Genomic DNA, 15,595 nt, shown 5'->3' on the forward strand with positions numbered 1-15,595 from the left:
TGTTCTATTGGATATATATTTGTTCTTCACTTTGTTTTAGGGTAAATTACTTGCTAGACCATATTCTTTAGGAGCGGTTACAAATTAAATCTTGAAGTTTAAGACTTTCAATTTTTTTATTTTTTATTTTATTTAGATTGTTACAAATTAAACACTATAATTTTGCTAGTTTCAAATTGAACCCTGAACTTTTAAAATCACATCATTTTTAAACATAGAACATTTTAGGTTTGATTAGGGGTTTAAATTGATATGATTTTAAAAGTGCAGTGTTAAATATTTGAAACTAATGAAGCTATACGGTAATGATATGATTTTAAAAGTTCAGGTTCAATTTGAAATTAATGAAACTATAAGGTTTAATTTGTAATAGTCATAAATTTCAAATTACAATATTAAACCAACTCTAAATATAGGGTTTTAAATATAATTTGACTTTTTTATTTAGATTTTATTCTAGTTTGTCCTCTCTCTCACACTCGCACGCACATATAGCATCCTTATCAAATGTTGTCACATACATTAGTGATAGTACAGAATTAAAAGTTGATTGAGAACTTTATCTCCGTATCATCAACATAAAGTAACATTGCGTGGTACTGTGGTCAATGCATCTAATAAATAACATTGCGTCATATTAATTGATAAAGTAACCAAGATGTCTTATAAGGATGCTGAATTTTGTAAACCATGTTCGATCTTTACAAGATACGATGAAGTATACACTTTATAGAAGAATGAGGCAAGCCCAGAGGATGCATCATCTAAACCTTTTTGAGTTAATTTTTGGTTGAGAAAGACATTCTTCTTGTCCATCTGAAGAAATTGTCAATCTTCAGAGGCAATGACTACAATGATAATGCAAAGTGAGGAGACGTATACAAAAGGGCCAAATGAGAGTGCATTTGTCATTAGTGTGCTCACGAGGTTAAAAGAATGAAGCATACACCTGAAATCTTGAAGGTGAAGGTATACAATTGATGGTAGAATGAATGGCAATGAGAGATGTTTCTCCTTTAAAGGAGTTAGGAACAGAAGTTGGGGGGATGAATATAACATAATCTTGAAATAGTGAAGTTTTGCTTGGCCAGACTCTTAAACTGAGATGTGTCGGGGCAAAATGTGAAAAGAAATGTCATATAGAAATGTGCTTTGGCAGTTTGTTCATCAGTTTTCGTAATTAGAATTTTTTTGGAGTTTGTTCTTTAATTTTTATTTATTAATTAATCTTGTCTCATAAGGCTTCTTCTTTGTTATTATAATAATTTTTTTCCGATGTGTTATAACTATTAGAAAACAGATACAAAATTTTTCCAATGCTCACAAATGTTTAAATATCATATCAAGTGGTACAATGTTTGGCCATTAAAGGGTAAACACCCCCTATTTTTGCATGAGCATGACACTCGCTTAAGCGAATTATGCAAAATCTCTAGTCCAAAAAGTTCACCCCTCACTTACATGGTATCTCAATTGAGCAAACTTCAGACATAGAGCAACAGAAAGACTCACCTCTCATCTCGATCAACCCAATTCTTGCCTGACTCTTGTGTCGACCCTAATTTCATGCCAACTTCAATGATCTTGTTTTTTCACATGATTAATTTTTTTTTTTTGGGTTTCTTTGACTCTAACTATACTAAAGGGATTATAACACTTTTTTCACTTTCTTTCAAAGTGGGATTACAAGGCAGAACCAGACCACTAGACAAACTAGGTAATTACCTAAGGCCTATGTGCAACAAGATCCCCAAACCTTAACCAATATAGCCTCAAGTACTAGTCAATGGATAAAATTAAATTTTTTATCCAATAAAAAACAGAAAAAGTAAAAAAGAAAATGCTAAAACTATTATAAATTTTACTGCAAAAAGCAAAGAAACTAATGTGGCAATAAATGAGATTTGTGAACTTCAATAATCTAATAAATGCATATTTTAATTGTTTTATTATGATTTGTGAGACATCAATTTATAAGTTTTATGTAATCAAATTTGTAATATATCTTCCTCTCAAATAAAAAATTGTAATATCTCTAATATCAGTATACCACTCAATAGAAAAAATTCCTCTTCATGAGTGTGCTCATGGCTCGTTTCTGCCACAACATAAACAAAAAATCTCTCTCATCAAAGTAGAACTTTTACTTTGGTAAAACCTATAGAAGTAGTACTTGGAAACAGCTACTCCTTTTTATTTTCTTAAAATAAAATTTTACCTTTTAAATTTGCTTGTTGCTATATGTTTATCAACAAAAAATTATGTTTCGTGTAAAAGGAGACATAAAAAAAAAAAAATAAATAAAAAATACAACTAATTACTACAAATAAAATTATAATAAAAATGTATGTAATTTTACTGAAAAATTCAATCATAATTTTCTTGTATTTGGTAGATTAACCCTATATATAGCTTTTCTTTTAGTTGTATTGTGTTTTTTTATCCAATTTATTTAGTAATCCACAAACAGCATATCAGTGATCCAAAGAAATCCTAGTTTGAGATAGAGAGATGAGATTTTTTTTCCCCCCTAAATATTTACTGTTCATCAAGAAGAGATAGAGAGATGAGATGGGCATTGCATGAAATAATTGAAATGTCACTGTTGGAAAAGATTTCAATAAGATCTAGTTAAGGCGGGTTAACCCAAATAGGTCCAACACATCTTTTTTAAACCGGCCTCAACTCGGCCCAATTTATTTAAAACCACCTAGCCCAGTTTATTTCTCTAACAAGCCGAAGGCCAGCCTCACTCAAATCTAAGTCCAATCATCTACACAGAAAAGCCCGTCAAAATTATTAAGCCCAACTCAGTTATACTAAGTCAATAACCTAAACCCAAGCCCAACTCCCAACTTTACATATTTACACTGACAACCCCTAAATCCCTACAACTACACGAACACCCCCTAACTATAGACAATTACATAAACCCATACAACTTACATTTACCATGGCTTGAATACCCTCAAAACACCCAAAGTACCAAAATGCTACCCAGGAAAGTACCAAAATGACCCCAAACTTCCAGCAAATGACCAAAAAATCCTCCAAGATCCTAGGAAATATTGTAGGGGGGCCAGGTAGCTTCCATGAGTCCAATCAAATGCACACAACTTGACTTGGAGCATCCTACTCTTCAATACTATAGTAAGCCCAACAGTAGACCAAAATGATAGGAGCATGTGATATTGCTTTGTAATTGATCCCATCACACCTTACCATACTTATTTAATAATAGAATGTTTTGTGAATTGTTATACTTATAGAGGATAAGTAAGAGGGAGGTGCTACATTTACACAATTTTCATAATATTTTCAATACAAATCATAGGTAGGAAGTTGTTATTGGCTTTAATTTGAATTTGCAACTTAAATTACTTTTTTGCTCACCCATAACAACAGCTAACAACCTGCTACCTGTGATTTATTTTTAAAATGTTGTGGACATAGCATTTCTCTAAGCAAAAACATGGTAAAAATGAACCACCAAACCTATTTCATTGGTTTGTTAATGTTTCATTGCCTAATTATTAGGATACGAGACCTCACATGCTCTTAACCCCAAGGCTAGATACAAAATCAATTAGGCGTAAAAATAAAGACTTATTCTTAAAAAAATATTAATAAATAGGGCAACATTGGTTCATGTTTGTTGCGTGATAAAACTCAATATGAAATTCTTGCATATGGTAGAGCTCTGGAATTTTGAAAAATGAATGAACCATCCAAGAAAAAAATGATAATCAACTTTATGAAATTTCTTAAAAAAATACTTAAGTAGGGTCATTTACAATTTTTGGCAGGATAGATGGACATTTGTAAGTAACTCTTTTGTACAATAGATTGTCAACTTTAATAATCTAATCTCTCATATGACCACAAACCAAACAATCCTATACTAAACAATCCTTTTTTCCTCCTCCTCTCAACAACATAATCAAAATAGAAAATTTGATTTTAGCTTTCTTTTCATTATGCATTGGCTTACCTAGATAAATTAAAATTATTGTTAAAAAAAAAAATTTCATAATATTTTTTGGTTAAATTTTATGCCTGAATCATGATATTTGATTTTCTACATATAAAATAAATTCTTGTCAATATTAATTCATCAAATTATGTGTTAAATCTTTTTTTTTTTTTTTTTTCCTTGAACTTTAACAGGGACAACTAAGATCAAGAACTTGGATGACAATATTGGCTCTTTGAACGTGAAACTTACAGAAGATGACCTGAAGGAGATAACTGATGCTGTACCAATCGAAGAAGTAGCTGGTGGTAGAAGCTATCAAAGCATGGATCATTTTCTATGGAAGTTTGCTAACACTCCTCCACAAAACTAATTCTCTATTTACACTTTCATGGATATTGTCCATTTTGCCTGAATAATGCTATGTTTTTGTGAAATGTATGGCCAGATTTATGTTAAAAACTAGCTATGTCATTCACACCAAAAAATTAGTAACACTTTTTGTAAACTTTTTGAGAATGATAACCAATGTGGTTGCTTTATGTCATGTTCTATTGGATATATATTTGTTCTTCACTTTGTTTTAGGGTAAATTACTTGCTAGACCATATTCTTTAGGAGCGGTTACAAATTAAATCTTGAAGTTTAAGACTTTCAATTTTTTTATTTTTTATTTTATTTAGATTGTTACAAATTAAACACTATAATTTTGCTAGTTTCAAATTGAACCCTGAACTTTTAAAATCACATCATTTTTAAACATAGAACATTTTAGGTTTGATTAGGGGTTTAAATTGATATGATTTTAAAAGTGCAGTGTTAAATATTTGAAACTAATGAAGCTATACGGTAATGATATGATTTTAAAAGTTCAGGTTCAATTTGAAATTAATGAAACTATAAGGTTTAATTTGTAATAGTCATAAATTTCAAATTACAATATTAAACCAACTCTAAATATAGGGTTTTAAATATAATTTGACTTTTTTATTTAGATTTTATTCTAGTTTGTCCTCTCTCTCACACTCGCACGCACATATAGCATCCTTATCAAATGTTGTCACATACATTAGTGATAGTACAGAATTAAAAGTTGATTGAGAACTTTATCTCCGTATCATCAACATAAAGTAACATTGCGTGGTACTGTGGTCAATGCATCTAATAAATAACATTGCGTCATATTAATTGATAAAGTAACCAAGATGTCTTATAAGGATGCTGAATTTTGTAAACCATGTTCGATCTTTACAAGATACGATGAAGTATACACTTTATAGAAGAATGAGGCAAGCCCAGAGGATGCATCATCTAAACCTTTTTGAGTTAATTTTTGGTTGAGAAAGACATTCTTCATGTCCATCTGAAGAAATTGTCAATCTTTAGAGGCAATGACTACAATGATAATGCAAAGTGAGGAGAGGTATACAAAAGGGCCAAATGAGAGTGCATTTGTCATTAGTGTGCCGCGAGGTTAAAAGAGAATGAAGCATACACCTGAAATCTTGAAGGTGAAGGTATACAATTGATGGTAGAATGAATGGCAATGAGAGATGTTTCTCCTTTAAAGGAGTTAGGAACAGAAGTTGGGGGGATGAATATAACATAATCTTGAAATAGTGAAGTTTTGCTTGGCCAGACTCTTAAACTGAGATGTGTCGGGGCAAAATGTGAAAAGAAATGTCATATAGAAATGTGCTTTGGCAGTTTGTTCATCAGTTTTCGTAATTAGAATTTTTTTGGAGTTTGTTCTTTAATTTTTATTTATTAATTAATCTTGTCTCATAAGGCTTCTTCTTTGTTATTATAATAATTTTTTTCCGATGTGTTATAACTATTAGAAAACAGATACAAAATTTTTCCAATGCTCACAAATGTTTAAATATCATATCAAGTGGTACAATGTTTGGCCATTAAAGGGTAAACACCCCCTATTTTTGCATGAGCATGACACTCGCTTAAGCGAATTATGCAAAATCTCTAGTCCAAAAAGTTCACCCCTCACTTACATGGTATCTCAATTGAGCAAACTTCAGACATAGAGCAACAGAAAGACTCACCTCTCATCTCGATCAACCCAATTCTTGCCTGACTCTTGTGTCGACCCTAATTTCATGCCAACTTCAATGATCTTGTTTTTTCACATGATTAATTTTTTTTTTTTGGGTTTCTTTGACTCTAACTATACTAAAGGGATTATAACACTTTTTTCACTTTCTTTCAAAGTGGGATTACAAGGCAGAACCAGACCACTAGACAAACTAGGTAATTACCTAAGGCCTATGTGCAACAAGATCCCCAAACCTTAACCAATATAGCCTCAAGTACTAGTCAATGGATAAAATTAAATTTTTTATCCAATAAAAAACAGAAAAAGTAAAAAAGAAAATGCTAAAACTATTATAAATTTTACTGCAAAAAGCAAAGAAACTAATGTGGCAATAAATGAGATTTGTGAACTTCAATAATCTAATAAATGCATATTTTAATTGTTTTATTATGATTTGTGAGACATCAATTTATAAGTTTTATGTAATCAAATTTGTAATATATCTTCCTCTCAAATAAAAAATTGTAATATCTCTAATATCAGTATACCACTCAATAGAAAAAATTCCTCTTCATGAGTGTGCTCATGGCTCGTTTCTGCCACAACATAAACAAAAAATCTCTCTCATCAAAGTAGAACTTTTACTTTGGTAAAACCTATAGAAGTAGTACTTGGAAACAGCTACTCCTTTTTATTTTCTTAAAATAAAATTTTACCTTTTAAATTTGCTTGTTGCTATATGTTTATCAACAAAAAATTATGTTTCGTGTAAAAGGAGACATAAAAAAAAAAAAATAAATAAAAAATACAACTAATTACTACAAATAAAATTATAATAAAAATGTATGTAATTTTACTGAAAAATTCAATCATAATTTTCTTGTATTTGGTAGATTAACCCTATATATAGCTTTTCTTTTAGTTGTATTGTGTTTTTTTATCCAATTTATTTAGTAATCCACAAACAGCATATCAGTGATCCAAAGAAATCCTAGTTTGAGATAGAGAGATGAGATTTTTTTTCCCCCCTAAATATTTACTGTTCATCAAGAAGAGATAGAGAGATGAGATGGGCATTGCATGAAATAATTGAAATGTCACTGTTGGAAAAGATTTCAATAAGATCTAGTTAAGGCGGGTTAACCCAAATAGGTCCAACACATCTTTTTTAAACCGGCCTCAACTCGGCCCAATTTATTTAAAACCACCTAGCCCAGTTTATTTCTCTAACAAGCCGAAGGCCAGCCTCACTCAAATCTAAGTCCAATCATCTACACAGAAAAGCCCGTCAAAATTATTAAGCCCAACTCAGTTATACTAAGTCAATAACCTAAACCCAAGCCCAACTCCCAACTTTACATATTTACACTGACAACCCCTAAATCCCTACAACTACACGAACACCCCCTAACTATAGACAATTACATAAACCCATACAACTTACATTTACCATGGCTTGAATACCCTCAAAACACCCAAAGTACCAAAATGCTACCCAGGAAAGTACCAAAATGACCCCAAACTTCCAGCAAATGACCAAAAAATCCTCCAAGATCCTAGGAAATATTGTAGGGGGGCCAGGTAGCTTCCATGAGTCCAATCAAATGCACACAACTTGACTTGGAGCATCCTACTCTTCAATACTATAGTAAGCCCAACAGTAGACCAAAATGATAGGAGCATGTGATATTGCTTTGTAATTGATCCCATCACACCTTACCATACTTATTTAATAATAGAATGTTTTGTGAATTGTTATACTTATAGAGGATAAGTAAGAGGGAGGTGCTACATTTACACAATTTTCATAATATTTTCAATACAAATCATAGGTAGGAAGTTGTTATTGGCTTTAATTTGAATTTGCAACTTAAATTACTTTTTTGCTCACCCATAACAACAGCTAACAACCTGCTACCTGTGATTTATTTTTAAAATGTTGTGGACATAGCATTTCTCTAAGCAAAAACATGGTAAAAATGAACCACCAAACCTATTTCATTGGTTTGTTAATGTTTCATTGCCTAATTATTAGGATACGAGACCTCACATGCTCTTAACCCCAAGGCTAGATACAAAATCAATTAGGCGTAAAAATAAAGACTTATTCTTAAAAAAATATTAATAAATAGGGCAACATTGGTTCATGTTTGTTGCGTGATAAAACTCAATATGAAATTCTTGCATATGGTAGAGCTCTGGAATTTTGAAAAATGAATGAACCATCCAAGAAAAAAATGATAATCAACTTTATGAAATTTCTTAAAAAAATACTTAAGTAGGGTCATTTACAATTTTTGGCAGGATAGATGGACATTTGTAAGTAACTCTTTTGTACAATAGATTGTCAACTTTAATAATCTAATCTCTCATATGACCACAAACCAAACAATCCTATACTAAACAATCCTTTTTTCCTCCTCCTCTCAACAACATAATCAAAATAGAAAATTTGATTTTAGCTTTCTTTTCATTATGCATTGGCTTACCTAGATAAATTAAAATTATTGTTAAAAAAAAAAATTTCATAATATTTTTTGGTTAAATTTTATGCCTGAATCATGATATTTGATTTTCTACATATAAAATAAATTCTTGTCAATATTAATTCATCAAATTATGTGTTAAATCTTTTTTTTTTTTTTTTTGATTGATGTTGATGGGTGATTTAATGATTAAGTGAAGTCACAACAGTGAGTTTGCTACTTAATTAGATTCTGTTGTGTTACACGTTAATTTTATTTTATTCTTGTCATAGTATAATTTTATATAGTAGATGATATTTCTTTTATTTGTAAATATCTTTAATAATAAAACCTTACTAAAAATAAAAATTTGGATATGAAAATCTTAAGGAAAAAAAGAGAGGAGTAAAAAAAACTTATTTTCAAATAAGATTTCTGGATAAAGTTATTACGAGGAAATTAAAAATATATCACAGAAAATTAATATAAAATCTCAGAAATCAAAGAGCAATTCATCAAAAAGACATGGTAGATAATGAAATTGTACAATGGAAAGATAACAATGAAATTAATTGATAATGTTCAAAAGTATTATATAAAAATGATTTATTATTTTCATTCGTATGTGTATCTCTTATCAAATTTTATTGAAAAAAAAAATATATTATAGCTAAAGTGTAAGTTGTTCACCTAACTTCAAACTATATAAGAATTGGAAGTTTTTAATTTTTTTTTTTATTTAAGATAGAAATTAAATCTTATTATAGCCTAATCTAAGTATATGTACATAAAACTCTCTTTTGGAGATTTGAATCTCGACACTTGTCCCCCAATCTGACAAAAACTTATACTTGTAAAATGATATATTGGTAGAGATAGAAAGATGAAAAATAACTTTAAAAATTGTTTAATTTTTAGGGAGAACAAATTATCTTCAAAACATTTTAGAGAACAAATTATATATTTTACCACAATTAAAAAATAATTATCTATTTCTATGCATTACATAGGTTTGCAACCAGCGTAAACTGGGACGGACATAAATTTTTTTTTTTTTTTTTATTTTAAATATTAGTAAATATGTAGTACAAATTTTAGCAATTTTTGTTCTATAAAACTAAACTTTGCCCCCTTTAAAAATACCATTAATTCTTTTAAGAGTATTACTATAGTCACAAAATTTACTTATCAATAACCACTTACCATATCAGTAAATTTGTAAAAAAAGTGTATAAGTCTAGCACTTTTCCTCATTTTAAAGGCTATAAAAAAATGTTATAGATCTAAAATCTAAATCTAAATCAAAATAAACAAGCCCCAAAAAATTTTCCTAACAACAAAAAATTACCAATAGCAAAGCTAAAAAAAAAAAAAAAAAAAACCCAATAAATCAATTTCACCAAAACAAACAACTTCTGAACCTAGCCCTTTAAATAAAATTTAAAGGAAATTATTTAGCAACATACGCATGCATTGAAAAAAAAAAAAAAACCCTCTGCGGCTAAGAAGTAGCAGGCCAGAGATCAAAGTTGTCGCACACAACTAGCAGCAGAACTACCCCTCCCCAACAGAATACCCTTCTGCTCGTAAAATATTGGAGAGAAACACAGCAATTGATCCTTTTCCTTTTGTCCCAGCAATGTGAACAGCCTGTAATAGCTGTTGAGCTAGTTACTTAAAAATGCTAAAATGCAAAACTCACCCTCTAAGTTTCACCATTTTTCATTTCAGTCCTTTAAGTTTCAATCCTCCTCAATTCAATCTTCTATTAATATTCCATCCATGCCTACCGTTAACTTGTCCAAAACCAATGTCGTTTTACCCATTATAATATTTCATTTTTTAAATTATTTATTTCTTAATTAAAAAACGTTAATTAAAAAAAAAAAAAACCAGTCCATCCCCATCTAAGGAACACGAACCATCTGAAGAACATGAAATAGAATACCAGCAGATCGTGAGGAAGAAAGTGAGCAATTAACGCCTGTCTAACCCCAGCAGAAAGGCTTTTCCTCCGACCTGAAATAAACCAAGTAATCCACTGTGAAATCGGGTTAAAGAACCCCATAGACCCAGACTAAACCTAGGTACTCAACTCAGTGATGCTCAAGCACCCAAGGTTCTTTAGCCTCATGGTCTATTACTCTAGTGGCTGAGACCACAAGCGCCACATTGAGAGACCGAGAGGGAGACGAGGTATTTAGGCTGAAGTCAAGTACATCTGGAGCGGAGCCGCTGAGGATTGGCTTGAGCCTAGATGCCAAGTACACCAGGAGCGGAGCTGTCGAAATACCTTCTCTCCCTCTTGATCTCTTGGTCTCTTGATCTCTTTTTCTCCCTCTTGATCTTGCTCTTTCCCTCTTGATCTCAATTATTGATGGGTTAGGCAGTTAGGCAAGAGTGGGTAGTGGGGTTTCTATTTCGTGTTCTTCAAATGGTTTGTGTTCTTCAAATGGGGGAAGGACTGGGTTTTTTTATTTATTTTTATATAATTTTTAATTAACGTTTTTTAAATAAGAAATAAATAATTAAATAAAAATGAAATATTAAATAACGGGCAAAACGACATCGTTTTTGGACAAGTTAACGGTAGGCATGGATGGAATATTAACAAAAAACTGAATTGAGGATAATTGAAACTTAGAGGACTGAAATGACAAAATGCAAATTTAGCAGATTGAAATGAAAAATGGTGAAACTTAGAGGGTGAGTTTTGCATTTTAGCCTACCTAAAATTAATACTCAAACTCATCAACAAAATGAACAAAAAAATTGACAATAAAAATTCAAAATTCAGAACTTTTTGTGCCCACTTACATAAAGCATTACTTTATTTTATTTAATTCAATATTATGGTAAAATTTTTTGCATGCTAAGCCTAATTAGACTACTGGGTTTAATTTTAAAAATAAAAAAACAGACCTTTGAAATGTGAATATCCTCTTCTTATGTTGTTTCAACTTTTTTTAAGTAATAAATGTAACATTCAATACCATAAATTCTAATATATCCCAACGGAGCAGTTTTTATAAACCAAAAACCAAACTTTCACCCTTCTTTTCTTCCAAATTTTCTCAGCAACCAATCAAAGCATAAATAAACCTCTTTAAAAATAAAATTTAAATTTAAATTTAAAAAAACAAAGGGAAATAGTGTTGGACTTTGAACCTTGAACTGAGATTGAGTATCCATTTGGATACACTTATTCTGCTTCCACGTTTGCGCGGTTGCGCGTTTTACTCTTTTTTTTTTGGCATGCGTTTCAGGAGCAAATAACACTGTTACGGCTATTGTTCATGCACTATTCATGAACAATAGCTACAACTTTTGACTATTCACTCATGAACAGTGCACGGGTGCACTGTTCATGGGTCCCACAAACTTTACTATTTAATTACATTTTCATTAAAAATGGGTCTCATGGCACTATTCATACATTTAAAAATTATTTTGCTATAGTATTTTCAGTTTTTAGTTTCAGTAACATAAGTTCTATCCAAACGGACCCTGAGGATTGGCGGGAGAGAATTTTCAAGTTTTTCATTTTCTGTTTATTTCTCGGAAAAGGAGTTGTTGAAAAGTGAACAGTCTCGAAACACACCGGATAGTTGTAAAACGCAGCTAATTAACGATAAACAACTATACTATATGACTTGTAGCACAAATGTCACTTGCTCAACTATTTGCAGTTTTGGACCCATGAGATATACATATTAGGCTTTATGAAAATTGTGATTAAAATTCATTTAAGTTTTTTTACTTTATTTTTGTTCAATTGAGTCATCTAATGTTTAAATTTTTATTCAATTCGGGTATTCCTCCAATTTTGTTAAAATATTTCCTTCTCTTTTATTTCATAGGATAAAACATTGCCATTAAAATAAAAATTCTCAATGTGAGAATTGTACAAAAGGTGTAAATAATTTTTTTTCATTATTTAATTTCATATTTAATAGCATTTTTTAATGGAATTTGATGAAAAACCTGAATTAAATAAATGTTGAATTACAAACTACACTTCTCAAGTTAAGAGATTTTTAGATTTTACACCACAAAATTTTAGAATTTAAATTTTACCCTCTAAAATTCTATTTTGTTTGTATCAGTAGCCCCTTCATTCATATTTTCCGTTAAGTGCGACATAAGCTTGATACACGTGTTTAGTTCATCCAATAAAATGATACCATGTTATTTTTATTATGCCGTGTTATTTTTAATTATTTATTTTGTTTGAGCTACAAAAATAATGTGACATCCTTTTTTTGGACAAACTAAACATAAGTAGCAAATTTATGTGGTACTTAACAAAAAATATTAAAACTTACAAGATTCGATTTAAAGTAAAATTAGAAAAATAAAATGAATTTTAGTTACCCTGATTAAATTGAAGTGAAACATGGTGCTAATATAAAGAGAGAAAATCAACATGCTTGTATTAACTATTAAAGCAACAGTCAATAATACAACGTTAATCAATATTGTCAATGTGAGATTCTATTTGAATTTCTTCATTTCCAATTGAGTTTGAAAACCTTAAACTCAAAATGAGAAATTGAGAATGTTGAGGGAACAGAACTAGAGGAAAACCGCATTAAAATGGTGATGAAAATATAATTGGCTCTTCCTTTCCATTTGATTTGAACTAGCCAACTAGCTTGTGCTAAGAAAAGTTGACAAATTAAAAGGTCCCAAGATTTTTGAGACATTCCTGCAGCATCTTGTCTCACCAGTCACCATCTCCAATAGAGAGTAGGGAGTAGAGAGAGCTAATTCAAAATTTTGTCTTGTATTGGAGGCTAGCCAAGCCAACAATGGCATTCATAGCACATTTTGGGATACATTTTCACATTGAAGTGGACACGTCAAAACCACGTAAACTTGTGTCTGATGTACACCAAGGGCAGACTTCTCTCTCTCTCTCTCTCTCTCTCTCTCTCTCTCTCTCTCTCTCTCTCTCCATGCAAACTATAGACAAAATGTTGAGTAACAGAATGACACACATGATTGAAGGGCCATATCAATCTTCGTTAGGTTGATTATTTTCAATTATAAATGAATTTAAATGTAAGTAGAGTCATAACATTTGCGTTCAAAATTCCTGTTATCGTATTTATAAAAAAATAATAATAAATATAAATAAAAAATAAAAAAATTTAAAAAGTACTAAGATGTATTGTGTATCTCACATGGGTAATTACTACGGTTTGTTTGTTTTTTGTTTGTTTGTTTGTTTGTTTGTTTAGAGTCATAACATTTGCGTTCAAAATTCCTGTTATCGTATTTATAAAAAAATAATAATAAATATAAATAAAAATAAAAAATTTAAAAAGTACTAAGATGTATTGTGTATCTCACATGGGTAATTACTACGGTTTGTTTGTTTTTTGTTTGTTTGTTTGTTTGTTTGTTTGTTGTTCTTTTTTTTTTTTTTTTTTTTTTTTTTTTTTTTTTTTGTGGGGGTGGGGTTAATATTATTTGAAACAATGATCCTTCAAAAAAATGTAAGCATACTAAAACCCACTCCCTTATGACGTCTAGAAATTTGGGACCAATGAGTGTGATTTTTTTATCAGAAAACTATTTTCGTATGAGTGTGATTTTTTTGTCTAAGGAGTATTCTAGGTCATTTCTATGATAAGCGCAAGTGGTAGATTTAAGGCTCAATGGGACATGTAGAACTTGGGGTTTGTCTAAGGAATTGTGCAAAGTTTTAAACTTCGAAATTTCATTATTATTATTATTATTATTATTATTTATTCATTTTTAATATACTCATGTAGACATGAAAATTTAAATTGATGAGATCAAAATTCATCAGTTTAGAAAGTTCTAAGGACTTTTCAATTTTTTCATCTCAAAAACTTGGTGAATTATTAGAGATTTAGGATCTAATTCTACCTCCTTCAAGTTGGAGAGACTTGAGTATAAGAGAACTATAATGTAACTAGTCTTAGTCATAAAATATACCATTCATTTCTTATTGGATAGAAGGACCTTCCAAATCAAATAAAAAATCATAAGATTCTACCTTTTATAATATATATATATATATAATGAAAAATCATTGGTAATAATCAAGTAATCAATAATTAACATAGTTGATAAAATCTTGTTTAATAGAAAATAAGAGAGACAATCTACAATAAATTAAACAAATCTTAAAGAGATAAAAGTATATATATCATAAGATATAAGCAATAAGTTTTAACTATAAAACACTATAGAAATAGCATCAAAATGAGTTTTGATTTTTCACCTGATAAGCTAATGTCGTATGTAAAAAATCTGATGGCTAATGAAAAGTTCACTACACAAAAGAGCTTTGAGGAAAAACCTCAAAAAAGTATTTCAAGAAATTTTTATAACCTTTTTTCAGCCATTTAGAGAGATTAGTGTAAATACTAAATAGTTTGTATTTTATATGATGTGGAAATAATAATATAAAATCTTAAGTTTCCAAATGAAATGACGTAAAAAGCATTGATGATGCCGAAAATATCAGCAGTGAGTTGCACAATGCTCGTACCCTTGAAACGACACCTGCACAAAGAAAAGAGGACCTAACAGAGAGCACCGGTGTGGAGCCGGCCAAATACCCTCCGAAGGTCAAGTTAGAACTTCTTTCAACTCTAGAATGCTAGAGAGGAGTTAATTATGCGTACCTCGATTTGTAAAGGTATTGGGGCTTTTATAGTAGTAGGGGGTTGACCTTTCTTCCTTGGAGCAGAAGTCTTTTCCATATAGGAATCCTTATGAGCGTAGATTGCGGAGTCCTTTCCTTATAGGAATCTATCATTGAGCGTGGTGGCCAAGTAAAGGTTTTATTGGAACCGTCGGCCTCTTACCCGTTGGCTTGTCTCGTTCCCTACGTTGATAAAGGGCCGTCAGCATTTTTGAACAAAATTAGCCCTTAAGCTTGTCTCGGGTTTCCCTTAATGTCAGCGTGTCTTTTTCCGTCAGCGTATTAGAGTCCTCAACGTCCGTCGTGACTGGCCCGTCAGCCTGAGCAGAAGCTGACGGGTTAAGCCCATGGTACTTGCTATGATTCTTCCTTATCAGTTGCCCCCTACTCCATATCTCCGTCAGCTATAACTGACGGGTTATGGA

The sequence above is a fragment of the Quercus suber genome, unplaced genomic scaffold (assembly GCF_002906115.3).
Source record: "Quercus suber isolate HL8 unplaced genomic scaffold, Cork oak 2.0 scaffold_123A, whole genome shotgun sequence".
In the NCBI taxonomy this organism is placed as follows: Eukaryota; Viridiplantae; Streptophyta; class Magnoliopsida; order Fagales; family Fagaceae; genus Quercus; species Quercus suber.